At 42.2% G+C, this 14,863-nt stretch overlaps 1 protein-coding gene across 9 annotated transcripts in view; it reads left to right on the top strand.

Moving 5' to 3' along the window:
* The first annotated feature begins 2,589 nt into the window (after positions 1-2,589).
* The window catches only part of TANC2 (tetratricopeptide repeat, ankyrin repeat and coiled-coil containing 2), a 713,129-nt gene continuing 700,855 nt past the window's right edge, over positions 2,590-14,863 (top strand). For all 9 annotated transcript variants that reach the window (XM_073325985.2, XM_073325984.2, XM_078850726.1 and 6 more), the window contains exon 1: positions 2,590-2,987. The gene's annotated coding sequence lies outside the window, so the exon portion shown is untranslated. The remainder of the gene's footprint in view (positions 2,988-14,863) is intronic.

Raw genomic sequence — 14,863 nt, forward strand, 5'->3', positions numbered from 1 at the left:
TGGAGGCAAGTAATCTGCACCTAGAAGCTTTGACAAGACATCCCAGGAGAGTGTAGAACACTTACAATTAATTTAATTAAGGGGAACATGTTTTATGCTGGGACTAGAAAGAATGTTTTCCTGATGAATAAGATTAAACTTTTTGTGATTGATTATTTTAGAGAGTCATGGTCAGATGAAAAATCCACTAAAACTCTGTCCTTTCTTCAGTTAATATATTAGTATTATACCCTAGAGAATTTTTAAAAATCTAGTTTACTTTTCACTAGTTATGCTGCTACTTTAGTATTTGCATTTCACTCAGCTTGGCCAATAAAATAATGCAAATTAACTCTTCAGATTTCATCATATAGCCTATGCTTTGCAGCATTTTGATTGCAATATTTTGCTAAATGTTTTAATTGGACCTTGAAAATAATGTGATAATGTTTGTATTAGGTTTGCTATAGCTTGTTTTACAAAACCTAAATGTAGGGACAGATATGACCAGTGAGCGTCCCTGTTATATTTTAAAGAATGTAAGTTATTTTTATTAAAGACTTTACACAATAACAGGCACCAAATAAAATGTGATGTTTTCACAGTAGGATAGTTGTCTTACATAAACCAGTAGCATCCTATATATGGTAGAAGGAAGGCTCTACTTACAGTGAGCTAGCTGTACACAGGGGTGAAAGTAAGTTAAAGGACTTACTGGTATGCCAGAGTCCTGAGCAGGGGGCGTGGCCTCAACTGGCAGGGGCAGGGCGTTAAATCCCTAGGCCCTTTAAATCACTGAGGAGCCCTGGGGACTCCTGGCTGCCACTGATACCCCGGGGTTCTGGCAGAGCTTTAAAGGGCTTGGGGCTCTGCTGTGGTAGCGGCTGCTGGAGCCCCAAGCCCTTTAAATCCCCAACGGAGCCAAACCGCCACTACCCCAGGGCTTGGGCAGCAGGGCTCAGCCGGGGAGTTAAAGGGCCCCGGGGCTCCAGCCACTGCTACTGCCCTGGCCCTTTAAATTGCTTCCAGAGCCCTGCCGCTACTGCTACCCTAGGGCTTTGGCAGCAGGGCTCCAGAGGGAATTTAAAGGCTCGGGGCGGTAGCGGTGGCTGGAGCCCTGCGGCCCTTTAAATCCCTGCCAGAGCCCTGCCACCTCTACCCCAGGGCTAAGGGCAGCAAAGCTCCAGCGGGCATTTAAAGGGCTCAGGCAGCCACTATTGCCCCAGCCCTTTAAATCCCCTTCAGAGCCCCGCTGCCGCCGCTACCCTAGGCCTTTAAATTGCCGTCTGGGAAAGCTGGTTCCACTATGGCGCACCGGCTCTTGCTGGTACGCCGTACCGGCTTACTTTCACCTCTGGCTGTACATAATTTTTTAGCTGTTGAAATTATTGTATTTCCACTGCCTAATAGTGCCATCACTGAAAAATTCCTCCATTCATCCCTCGTTCTTTCCAAAAATCAGGGTTTAAAACGAAAAAAGCTTTAACCCATTCTGTCCTCTTGGAGGAGCTGAAGGACATATAAGCTGTTGAAGCTCTATCCCCTAAAACAGAATTCACCCAAAAACTGTGTGCAGGTCCTGCTTCTATAAAATCCCTCTCCTCTGCTGGAGCCAGAATCTTTCCCCTGAGGCATATCCTTTTCTTTTGTTGGTTCAGTAGCTGCTAATTTTTGACAGTATCAGTTGCAGCTCTGACCAATGCATTGTAGGAAAAATGCACCAGATACATCCCAAATGCATTCCACAAAACAAACCCTGCACAACCAAGCACCTTGCAGAAAGTATGTATTTTGTGCGTAATGCATTGCACGCACACATTTGCACAGATAAATCCTTTGCAGAGAGAAAGGAGTAAGAATGCACTATAGTAACACAGAGGAAAAAGGTGGGTTTCATGATAGAGTATTCTAGAATCCCAAATTCTTCGTAAAAGAAAATCCCGAAAGTGGACCTGTCTTCAAAGACCTACCCCCTCCTTGCTGGAAAAGTTATCCTGCTGACTTGACATGAACATCGTGCAACGCTACACCCACTTCAGATGAGAGGCGTGCACAGAGCAGGCTGCGAGCTCCCCTCTTGCTTAATATTGCACGCTCCCTGCTTATGCCTTCTGTGCTTCTTCAGCCCAGCCCCCAACTCACTCATAGATAGAGACCTTGGTCTAATACATGCAATAATCATAGCGGTACTTAATATATAATTAATTAAAAATTAACTCCTTCCCTCTAGTTATGAATACAGAACAGAGATGGAAACCAGGTGCAAAAGCAACGCATGGAAGGGAGGTGAAGGGCAACCTGTTTTGCATAACTCCGCCCTTCCTGAAGAATTACTGGTCCCTCCTGCACGCTATGCAGGGTGCCGGGGCCAGGGAGGAGCGCCGATTTGCATAGTAACGCCCCTCGTGAATAATTAACCAGACCCCTCCTGGTCCGCGCGCGGCTCACCTCCCGTGCATTACACACACACACAGGGGTTGGGAGAGCGCGTGCGCCCTTGCTCGCGCAAGGGCGAGAGAGAGAGAGAGAGGGAGGGAGGCGTAGCTTGAGCTTCCTTCCTCACTCCCCCCGACCCCTCCCCAAGCCGAGCGCGCGAGCCCAGAAGGGAGCCGGCGCTCGCTCTCTCGCGCGCGACTCGGGGGCGAGTTGGCTGCGCGGACGCGCGCCGGGCGGGCGCGAGGCCAGAGTCGCGAGGCGCAAAGGGGCTGCTGCTCCCTCCTTTGGGACACCGCGCGCGCGCGCGCGCTCGCCCGCCCCCTCGCGCTCTGCGGGGAGGGGATCCGGAGGAGGGAGGGTGAGCCTTGGGGTGTTTTATAATTGGGGAGGGGGGGCTGAGGTAACCGCTGCGGTGGAGCGCGAGAGCCGGTGAGGGGTAAGAACAGCCACCCTGTCCCCGGCCCGCCGCCCCAGCAGGGAAGGCTCCCGGGGGCCGTAGGGGATGTGGTGAGAGGGAGGTGCCCGGACTCGGAGAGCAGCCTCACGTCGGAGCCCGCGCTCCGCCGCCCCAGGTAAGGGCAGCGAATCCTGAGGGGGAGGCGCCGGGGCCAGGCGGGGAGGAGGGGGGTCTGTGTGTGTGTGTGTGTGGGGGGGGGGTTAGGCGGTGTGTGTCGATGGGAGTGGGGGGGGGGGAAAGAGGTGCGTGGGCATCGTCGGAGGCGGGAGGGGTGCGGGGACTTGGCGGCGTAGCCATTGGGGTGGGTGTGTGTCGCGATACTCTGTGACATATCGGGCTCTGTGTGGCGACATTGTTATTGATGTGTGACTGGAAATCGCGTCAATCACCCCCTCCCCCCCCACCGGCTGGGCGGGGGGGGAGACTGTGCAGCACATGGGTGGGGGAGGAGGTTGGCGGTGCTCCCGGCGTTTTTGAGGGGGACCGGCTTAGCAGCGCAGAGAGCGGGGCAATGGCAAAGGCACGGGCTGATATGACTGAGCCTGGGTCAGTCACGCTGGGGGTGCGTTGATAACTGGGTTGAAATGGTATTGACAAGGACCGCATTGTTCGCACCTATGGGAGTGACGCTACTGGCGACCAGATCCATCAGGGAGCCCATGGGGGTGGTAAATGGTACACGCACACAGATTTGTATTAATAGGGACTGGTTCAAAAATACCTCTATAGTGTGGTACTGACAGGGAATTGATCACATGGGGGCTGGATCCCTTCTACCAAAATAAAGAGGGACTGTCAATTCCACAGATACTGCACCTCTTGTATGGAGACTGGCTCAATATGTTATGAGGACCAGTAGTACCAGTTCTGACAAATAGATGGCTACTGGATCAGTGATATCAATTTGTAATCAATAATTTGAAGCTTACATTAATAATTCGTGGTTATTTATATATTTAAGTAGTGTAGTAAGTGTTAGGCTAATAAGATTAATTTACTAAAATGGTATCAATAAGAACATTTTTTTTCAATTAAAATATCAACTAAATGTCCTTAAAACAACATTGAATGGGTATAAGGTTGGTCTTTAATGATATACATTTATTTTAAAGGCTGATAGGTTTAACCATAATGATACAATGAGAGAAACCTCCCCTTAAGCAAGGAGGAAAAATAAAGACAAAGGGAAAAAAAGTGGCTGTCAGAAGATGGTGTATTTTATTTCCAGAGACTTTGCTGCTGCAGAGAGAATTCACATTAAAACAACATACACAAAAAAGCTGTTACTTGTGTGCTATGCAAGGAAAACAAAGGTTAAATATCTTCCTTTCCTACCCTTCCGACAGTGTGAATAAAGATAAAAAGTATGGAGCAAATTGAGAAATACAGCAGAATTTTTTTTTATTACTGATGTTCTTGGGTTGATTGTTGGAGGCTAAAATGTAAAAAGAAATGAGATATGAGAGAGTTTCTATTACATGTTTGTTTTACCAGGGAAAAAGAGGGTCTAACACCCATTTCTGAGTGGAAGTTCAGGAAGAAATGTAATATGGTAATCCAGCTGTGAGGGAACTGTATGTTTGTGTCTTTTTACACAGATAAAAATAACTAGTATAAGGAAAATGAAACAAAATATGCTGATCAAATATTTTTGATCTGGTGGAGTTCAGTAATAGGAGCTGAAATGGTTAGTTAATACTCTTTGGGAAGTGGAACATAGATATGTGTCTGTTCAGTGTATTGTAGCAAGGATGAAATTGAGTGAGGGGGAGAACAACAACATGGAAAGATGTCCATGGAATCCTGCTTGCAGCATTTCCCAAGTGGAGCCTGGAACGATGGATCTGAAGCACTAGCGTTCGGATGAAAAATGAAAGGAAAACCATAAACCTTCAAAAAAAAAAAATCTCCTGAAGTGAAAATGTAAAGACAAGCGAATAAAGTGAGTGCATTTTGCACTTAAAAACATCTGTTTTTAAGAGAATTGCCAGTTATATTCACACTAGAATTTCTTACTAGAGTGACAAAAGACACCATACCACTGTGTGTGTGTGTATATAAAATGAAATGTAAGATTTATAGGCAAGTCAATTATAAAGCTGTTTTATATTGGCTGTTGTGGGCTTGTGAATGAGAGTTTCTGGAAAGAGTGGAGTGGTAATGCCTGAGTAAAGGGTCCTTGAGCTATCTTATTTGCTGTAGATAGGGTGTCTTGGGGGCTGGTGACAAGCACACTATGCAGTACTCTACTCTTTATTGCTGCTCCTAAAAGAGCCTCAGTAAATAATACTGCGTTTGCTTCCCTTACTACCAGACACCAAAGGCAACATATACACAAGAAGCTATACACACTCCCAAAACTTGTCATCCACACTCCACGTAGCGCTCAGAGGAGTGCTGTAGCCTGCTCTTCAGGGTGCAAGGAAGGTTAGAATTTTGCATGTAAAAATTTAGATTTATTATTACTACTTTCCTGTACAATGTTCTATATATGATAGTGAAGTTGAGTTAATACAGTGCTTAGAAAATAAACTCAATACCTTTAGTGACTGCTTGGCTTTCCCTCTATAGCCATTCCTATCTGCCTCTTTGCCTTCCATATTTTGCATTTGCTACCACTAGAACTCATGACATTGTCTTTTTAAGTGATTGATGTACTGTGAACCAGGTTACAATGGATCTCATATTTCTGTAAATGAGTATTAAATACACCCAATTAGAGCCTTTTAAAGTTTCAGATTACTAGGAAATAAGTGTGTATAGCTTTTGAATAATGAGCCATACACATTACTGTGGCTAAAGGTCCATCAATATGTCCACTATAGTCAATGAAGTTTTTCTAAAGTAAGGTCTCTATTCTGCAAAAACTTACAAACATATTTAACGTTGTGTGTGCAAATACGTCCATTGAAGTCAACGCGACTACTTGTGTGTTTAAAAGCAGTAGTTTTCCACCTGTGGTTCGTGGACCCCTGGGGGTCCGCAGACTATGCATAAGATTTCCAAAGGGGTCTGCATGTGCATTTGAAATTTTTTAGGGGTCTGAAAATGAAAAAAGTTGCTTTTAAATTCCTCAAAGGGTGTAAGTGTTGTTTTTTCTTTTGCAAAACAGGTTTTGGGTTTAGATTTTCAGAGTAATACAGGAGGAGTTAACTGTGTGACTTTTATTAGCATCAAAGAGAGCTGCGTGGCTAAATCCATTCCCAAAAAGAAAAGGAGTACTTGTGGCACCTTAGAGACTAACAATCCATTCCTAAAGCTTTGAAAATGTGTCCTTAAGTATCACCTTAATGTGTGCGGTAACTGCCTTTCCATAACAGTGTGTATTGCTTATGCTCAGTGTGGTATCCAGAATACTCAAACTCCACAGTGTTACTGATACTATGGTTTATAACCATTATGATAAAATTTATCATTTTTCCCGAGATTGTGTCCCATCTTTTGATGTTTGTTTTTATTTGAAAAAAAGGAATGTATAAAAACTTCTTTAAAAGTGCTATTTAAAGGCCTAAGAGCAACATAGTCATGCCAGGCCAGGTGTTCAATCACTGAAGTCAGTGGGAGCAAGATTGAGCCCACAGAGCTAGGTTCTGTCTTTTGCAAATGATTAGGCTTTCATCTTGCAAACACGGAAATGCTTCAGATATGTGTGTAGACTCACGGAAGTCAATATGTAAAATTAACTACTTATGTAAATGTTTGCAGGATTGGGGCCTTATAAAATAGGTTGTGAAGCTGTAGCATATTATGAACTTGTTAGAGCTTGTTTAAAAAGTTTATAAAATAATCACATCATATGGAGCTGTCCTAGTCTTTTTCCTTTTGTGATCTTTTAATAAAATTTGTTTTAAAATAAAATAAAATTTTGGTTAAAAACCCCCCCCCAAAATCAACCACTTTAAATATGAAATCTACATTGGATTCATATGAAGGAAGAGGGAGAAATGAGAGGACTCAGGTGCCCATGCAGAACCCCATTGAATACAGTGGGACTCCATGTGTGTGCATTCTTACACAATGATCTGATTTCAGGATCAGATGTCTCAATTTTGTTGATTACTCCTGGGGGGTCTTCTCCACCAAAAAATTAAAAATTTTGCGCACAATATTTTAAAATTCTGCATATTTTATTTGTCAAAATAATACAAGATACTCATGCAAGATTCAATTATTTTGGTAATGTATTTCAAAATACCTGTCAGCAAGTATGTCTGTAACAATATGGACGACAAAAAAATTAGGAAATGTTTTTTGACAAATAGATTCCTTACTAGTCATATTACTGCAGAACTTTGAGTAATAATTAATTTAAACTACAATACAGAAATGTATTTCCTGCACTCCTCAGAAGCAGTTCAAAGGCTTGGGGGAATCAGGCATAATGGAGGAGCTGAGGAAAAGGGAAGTAATTGTGGTGAAGGAGCATGGGTGTGAACTTGGAGAGTTATTGCATGTGGGTTGGAGAAGTATGGAACAGTTTTTTTTTTTTGACTGACCGCTAGACTCTCACATTCAGTCAGGCACATCTGCCCCTATTCCCTTGTGTCCCTGCACCCTCAATCCCATTCAGCTCCTGCCCCAGACTGTCCCCTCCACACTAGCTCTTTTGAACCACAGTCTATGACCCTCAGCAGCCTCATGTGCCCTACATTGTCCGTCCATCTATATGCCATGCCACATCCCCTGGCCTCCTGGGCAGAGTGCTGTGAGGAACGCAGCCTCTTCTCTTCCATATCCACAGCTGGGGCTGCTTCCAACCAGGAATGGCTGCTCTCTGTTCTGGTGCCACAGCAGCTGCTGGTGGGTGAAAGACATAACTGCAGCACTTTTCTGGATGAATGTATTTTCTGCGGAGAAAATTTTTTTTCTGTGTGGGACATGAACTCTGCGCATGTGCTGTAGTACAGAATTCACCCAGGCGTAATTGGCTTATAAGCCAGAGGAGAATCCAATTTGCTCTTCTAGAGCTATATTAGACATATAATTCTAATGGAAGAACAATGCTGGTTTTACTGGGTCTTGTGACAAATTTCTGTGTGTTCAAGCGATACTATGAAGTTGTTTTTTTTTAAAATAAAGAAATCTTTAATTTTTAAAACCTCTTGTTTGCAATACCTTTTTAGAAGACTTATAGTTTAAAATACTTCACTAGCTACTTTGGCTTTCTATTTGGCCAGCATTTATTATTGCATGTTTCTAATGCAGCTTGAAATAAACATGTTTCTTTTTATGCTGGTAGACAAACAAACACTGAGTATAGTGCATTTTTAAAATCAAATTTTAATTTATAAATCTTTAAGAAAACAGACTTTATAGTCTTGCACTCTCCTCAATAATGGTATAAAAATAAAATAAATACCTCTAACTTAGAAGCCACTTGGTTTTTGTGCCACATTTGAGAGAGTGCATAATTTCAGTGGAATGAATATTCCACTCCTAGGAATATAGTCGACTACTATAGATTCAGCAGAATGTACTGGTTTTGTGTATGTTCTACATAAAGCAAGCCTTTGTTTAAAATCCACCACCACAGTAAGACATTTGATATTAAAAAGGATATTTTGGCTCTTGAAGAGAGAGGCTATATTTTGGCCCTTAAATATTTGACAGTGTCTCCCCTCCTCCCTCTTTTTCCCTGCTACTTGTTGGCAAGGCTCTGAAAATTCAGAAGCATCGTTTTACCAAATGAATAGCAACCACAAGCAGTGACCTGTAGGTCCTGATCTTGCCTAGATGTACGCCCCTACTTAACTTTTATGCACATGAGTAATCCTGTTGAGTTCAGTGGGACTGCTCATGTGCATATAGTTATGTACATGCATACATCTTGGGACCTTAGTTCTGAATAGGAATGATATTGTGTGAGCTAATGGCTGGGGAATTATGTAATAGAGTAGTATATGTTCTCAAATTGATAAAAGTAATGAAAAAATATAAGATGAATCATGCTTGTTGACGTTCCAGTTATTACTATCCAGTAGTTGTCACTTATTCACTGTTTATGGGAAGGACACATTTTTGGCTGAAAAACTGTGGTTTAGAGTAGACTAGTGGTATTGTGGTGTCAGGGCTGAAGTTAAAATTGACAGTCAATGTTGAATTGAAAGGGTGTTTTATAGTACAATCCTTTATTCATAATTTCTAAGATTGGGAGTAATTTGTTACACACTGCTATTCTGTTCATATTTAATAAGGAATAATTAGATAAAATGGCATAAATCCGAAACTAGGGTCCAATCCTGGAAGCTCTGGTTTATGTGAATAATCTTTATTTTGCACCACAAGTAGTCCCATTCTTGTAAACTAATTTCACATCAACTATCAAAGAACCATTTGATTAGGATTTTTGATTACACTATGTTGTGCCATATTAGAGCTACTACATTAGCTCTTTCTGTTGATGCCAGTTTATAACTGTAAGAGCAAATAATGTGTATCTTCTCTTTGAATTGTCCTCCAAGCGAGTGGAAGGGTGGAGGCAAACTTCCTTCCTACTTCATCTTCAAGTTCTGTAGGGCTGAAAGGAGGAATAGTAGTGACATCCTAAATCTGTGTTCTCTCCGCCCCCCCCCAATGGAAGACAAATTTATGAAAACTCTATGAAGTGAACTTAATGGAGTATTTCTTCCTCCCAGATTTCTGTGAAAGGGGGCAGTATGGTCCTCAGTCATTAGTGAAAATTAGTGAGTTTCTGTTGTAGCGCTTCTGCAACTTCAGCATTGCTGTGAAGTTTTTATGTTGAGGTATATAGCTTACTCAAAGCATTCCGGTGAATGGTTGGTCAAAAGAATCTGCCATATTTATCCACAGAAGAAGAGAGGCCCAGGCTTCTGCTGCAGTGTGGGTGAGCTGCATAGATACTGCAGCCTGGAGAGGTTTAGGGACCTGGAATAAGACAAGCCAAGACAAAAGGAGTTGTTTTCTCCAATAGCTCAGTGCAGGATCACAGAAAAAATCCTTGTGGAATTTCAAGGACAAAAAACGTTGTTTTTAAAAACTGAACTTCGGTATATTGTGAGAGGGATGCTTCAGACCGCAGAAACTGCTTGTACACAGCCGGGTTAATCGCAGTGAAAGAAGCGCAGAGACAATGGTAAGTTAAAAATCACAGCTGGTCCGTCCCCCCCCACCTTCAAATTGTGGAACAACTTGAGCTTGGGCTGCCAGTTCAATGTTTTCAGGCAGCTTTTTACACTATTGAGTGATTTCAGAGTGTTGTAGTTACAGGGCTGGCATTATAACGTTCTTATTTTTAACAAACAAGAATGCCTGAGCAAAAATGTGTACCTTTCCAGGAAACATTCACTTTTAAATTCTTTTTTTACTGTTTGCATTTCCCAGTCTCTATTTTCAAGTCCACATGGGGGGTGGATGCAGGGACACAAAGGTGTTGGTATACATCTGCCATTGGTGGATACATGCTACTACCCAGGGCTTGTAATAACTTTTGCACTGGTTCATAGAATAGAAGTCCTTTCCACTCCTATATTAATAAACATTAAATTGGAGCCAGAAACTTACCAGACTCTGGGGCAGCTTCAGCCTTTTCTGTTTCTGCTGCTATTTCCACAGTGAGCCATTCCTCAGGGGTGGCATCCAAAAGCTCCTCTGAGTACAGCCTCAGGACATGCTGCAATTGCTCCTGCAGCAAAACCTTCTCTGCAACCAGAGTCATAGAATCATCATCATGCCAAACCAGCTTGATTTCCTTCTTTGACAGGGTAACTGATCTGGTGGATGGGGGAATGCGGTGGACATAATATGTCTGAACTTCACCAATGCTTTTGACACAGTCCCACATGACATTCTAGAGAAATGTGGGCTCGACAGAACTACCATTAAGTGAATACACAGTTGGTTAAACAACTGCAAACAAAGAGCAATCCAACATCATTCCATTAATTGTTAGAGGGAGTTCTCAAGGGGTTCCACAAGGATCTGTTCTCAGTGTGGTGGTGTTTAACATAGAATCATAGAACTGGAAGGGACCTTGAGAGGTCATCTAGCCCACTCCCCTGCACTTTTGTCAGGACTAATTATCTAGACTATTCCTGACAGGTGTTTGTTTAATCTGCTCTTAAAAGTCTCCAGTGATGGAGATTCAACAACCTCTGTAGGCAATTTATTCCAGTGCTTAACCACCCTGGTTTTTCCTAATGTCCAACCTAAACCTCCCTTGCTGCAATTTAAACCCATTGCTTCTTGTCCTATCCTCAGAGGTTAAGAAAAACAAATTTTCTTCCTCCTCCTTGTAACAACCTTTTACATACTTGAAAACTGTTATCATGTCCCCTCTCAGTCTTCTTGTTTACAGACTAAACAAACTCAAATTTTTTCAGTCTTCCCTCATAGATCATGTTTTCTAGATCTTTAATCATTTTTGTTGCTCTTTTCTGGACTCTCTCCAATTTGTCCACATCCTTCCTGAAATGTGGCACTCAGAACTGGATACAGTACTCCAGTTGAGGCCTAATCAGTGCAGAGTAGAGCAGAAGAATTACTTCTTGTGCTTGCTTACAACACTCCTGCTAATACATCCCAGAATATTAGCTTTTTTTGCAACAGCATTATACTATTGACTCATATTTTGCTCGTGGTCCATTATGACCCCCAGATCCCTTTTTGCAGTACTCCTTCCTAGGCAGTCATTTCCCATTTTGTATGTGTGCAGCTGATTAATCCTTCCTAAGTGGAGTACTTTGCATTTGCCCTTATTGAATTTCATCCTATTTACTTCAGACCATTTCTCCAGTTTATCCAGATCATTTTGAATTTTAATCCTATGCTCCAAAGCACTTGCAACCCCTTCCAGCTTGGTTTCGTCTGCAAACTTTATAAGTGTGCTGTTATCTAAATCATTGATGAAGATATTGAACAGAACCGGACCCAGAACTGATCCCTGCGGGACCCACTCGTTATGCCCTTCCACCATGACTGTGAACCACCGATAACTACTCTGGGAACGGTTTTCCAACCAGTTTTGCATCCACCTTATAGTAGCTCCATCTAGGTTGAATTTCCCTAGTTTGTTTATGTGAACGTCATGTGAGACAGTATCAAAAGCGTTACTAAAGTCAAGATATACCACATCTACCACTTCCCCCCATCCACAGTCTTGTTACTGTGTCAAAGAAAGCTATCTGCTTCATTTGACAAGATTTGTTTTTTACAAATCCATGCTGACTGTTACTTATCACCTTATTATCTTCTATATGTTTGAAAATTGACTGCTTAATTATTTGTGCCATTATCTTTCCAGGTACAGAAGTTAAGCTGACTGGTCTGTAATTCCCTGGGTTGTCTTTATTTCCCTTTTTATATATGGACACTATATTTGCCCCCTTCCAGTCTTCTCGAATCTCTCCCGTCTTCCATGATTTCTCAAAGATAGTTGCTAATGGCTCAGTCAGCTCCTTGAGTATTCTAGGATGCATTTCATCAGGCCCTGGTGACTTGAAAACATGTAACTTGTCCAAGTTTGGTCACCTCCCCCCTATGAACCTAGTTTAAAGCCCTCCTCACTAGGTTAGCCAGTCTTTGTCCAAATATGCTCTTTCCCTTCCTTGATAGGTGGACGCCATCTCTGCTTAGCAGTCCTTCCTGGAACAGCATCCTGTGGTCAATGAAGCTGAAGCCCTCCTGGCAATACCATCGTCTCAGCCAGGCATTCACCTCCAGGAATTGATTAAATGACCTGGATGTAGATATAGAGAGCATGCTTATCAAGTTTGCAGATGACACAAAGCTGGGGGGAGAGAGGGGAGGTGTTGCCAATACTTTGGAGGGTAGAGCTAAAATTCAGAGGGATCTTGATAAATTATAGAACTGGGCTACAGACAACTAAATGAAATTCAGCAAAGACAACAGTAAGGTGCCACACTTAGGGAAGAAAAACCAAATGTACAGTGCAGAATGGGGGAAAACTGGCTTGGAAGGAGCACTGCTGAGAAGGATCTGAGAGTTGTGGTAGATCACAACCTTAATATGAGTCAGCAATGCGATGCTGTTGCAAAAAAAAAAGCAAATGCAGTTTTAGGTTGCATTAACATAGGCATATCATGCAAGTCATGGGAGGTGACAGTACTGCTCTACTTGGCGCTAGTTAGGCCTCAGCTGGAGTACTGTGTCCTAGTTTGATTACCAATGTATAGAAAGGATGTAGAAAAACTGGAAAGGATCCAGAGGCAAGAACAAAGATGATCAAAGGGATGGAATACAAGCCATATGAGCAAAGGCTGAAGGAAATGGGAATGTTTAGTTTGGAAAAGAGGAAAGTAAGGTGGGATATGATAGCGGTTTCCAGATACTTGAAAGGCTGCCATAGAAAAGATGGAGAAAAGATGTTCTCTTTTGCCACAGGGGGCAGGACAAGAAGTAGTGAGTTCAAACTACAGCATAGCTGATTTAGAATAAATCTCAGGGAAAACTTCCTAACTGTAAGAACAGTAGGACAGTGGAACATAGGTAGTTGTGGAAGTTTCTTCATTGGAGGTTTTCAAAAGGAGGCTGGATAGCTATCTATCTTCGATGGTTTAGACACAACAGATCCTGCATCTTGGCATGGGTTAGACTGGGTGACCCTTGTGGTTCCTTCTAACCTTATGATTCTGTGAAAAATGAACAGCTGCCATATGAGGAGAGATTCAAAAGACTGGGACTCTTCAACTTGGAAAAGAGACGACTAAGGGGGTATGATAGGGGGATATGATAGAGGTCTATAAAATCATGACAGGTGTGGAGAAAGTGAATAAGGATGTGTTATTTACCCCTTCACATAACCCAAGAATCGGGGTCACCTCTTGAAATTAATAAGCAGCACATTTAAAATGAACAAAAAGAAGTACTACTTCACACAATGCCTCGTCTGCCTGTGGAACTTCTTGTCAGAGGATGTTGTGTAATGTACGGAATCGTATGGCACATGCAGTTATGCTATGCATGTTTTTACAACTGTGTAATTCTGCTTAAGAATTTGTAGTGCATTTTTCAAAGAGCAGTATAGTCTAATGTTCATATTTCTAATTTATCAAATTAGGTCTACTTTTTTGTTAATTTTTGTTAATATCTTTCATTTAGAATATTCTTATGATTAGAGGGGAATATTGATATTAGAAAATTGGGAGGCCCTCTCTCCATAGTTCTGATTTAATAGGGTATACATTTATTTTATTTTTTTCTCCTGTTCAATGAGGCAGACATGCCCCCTCCTATTGTAAGTGTTTCATTAAGATGTCAGAATCTACCATCTTAGCTTTCAAAACACGATCTGGTTTGAGAAACCCAGCTTCAAATAGTTAGTAGTCTAAGGGTATGTCTACATTAAAAATGCTACTGCCACAGCGCTATAGTGTAGACATTTAGTAGGTATTCCTCCATTGCTGTAGTTAATCCACCTCTGCAAGAGGGGTTAGATATTAGAAGAATTCTTCTGTCAACCTAGCAGTGTCCACAGTGGGGTTTAGGTTGGCTTAATTACGTTGCATAGGGTGTGAAATTTTTCTCAGCCCTGAGCAATGTAGTTAAGATGACATAACTTTGTGCTGTAGACCAGCTCTGAGATATGTAGTCTCACAGTTGGAGTACTAGAGAGTGGTTGAAATCTGCGTAAGCAGTTTCTCCTTGGTAACAACATTTAGCTAATCTTTTGTCTTTCGTTGCGGCATCTCTGGAGCTTTTTTGTCTTCAGGAGTGGGAATTTATTAGAAGTGGTGCCCTTAGAGTAGGAAAAATTATATGGCTGTAATTTTTGTTCTTTGAAGGTTTAAGTTTTTATAGAGTCACACTTGCCCAGCCACCTCCTCTGCAGAGATGGGGATAAATGTTTGCATTTGTTAATGCGATGTATCTTGTGGTTGGGAGGAAAAAGAACATGCCATGCTGACAGCAGTTAGCGGAGGTAGAATATACCATCTGCCCATGTGTGGGTAGTAACTGCCTCCAAAACTCTAATGATGTAGGAATTCTTATCAGTTGTATGGTGGGATCACAGGC

This window comes from Lepidochelys kempii, chromosome 27, assembly GCF_965140285.1.
Source record: "Lepidochelys kempii isolate rLepKem1 chromosome 27, rLepKem1.hap1, whole genome shotgun sequence".
NCBI classification, from domain to species: Eukaryota; Metazoa; Chordata; order Testudines; family Cheloniidae; genus Lepidochelys; species Lepidochelys kempii.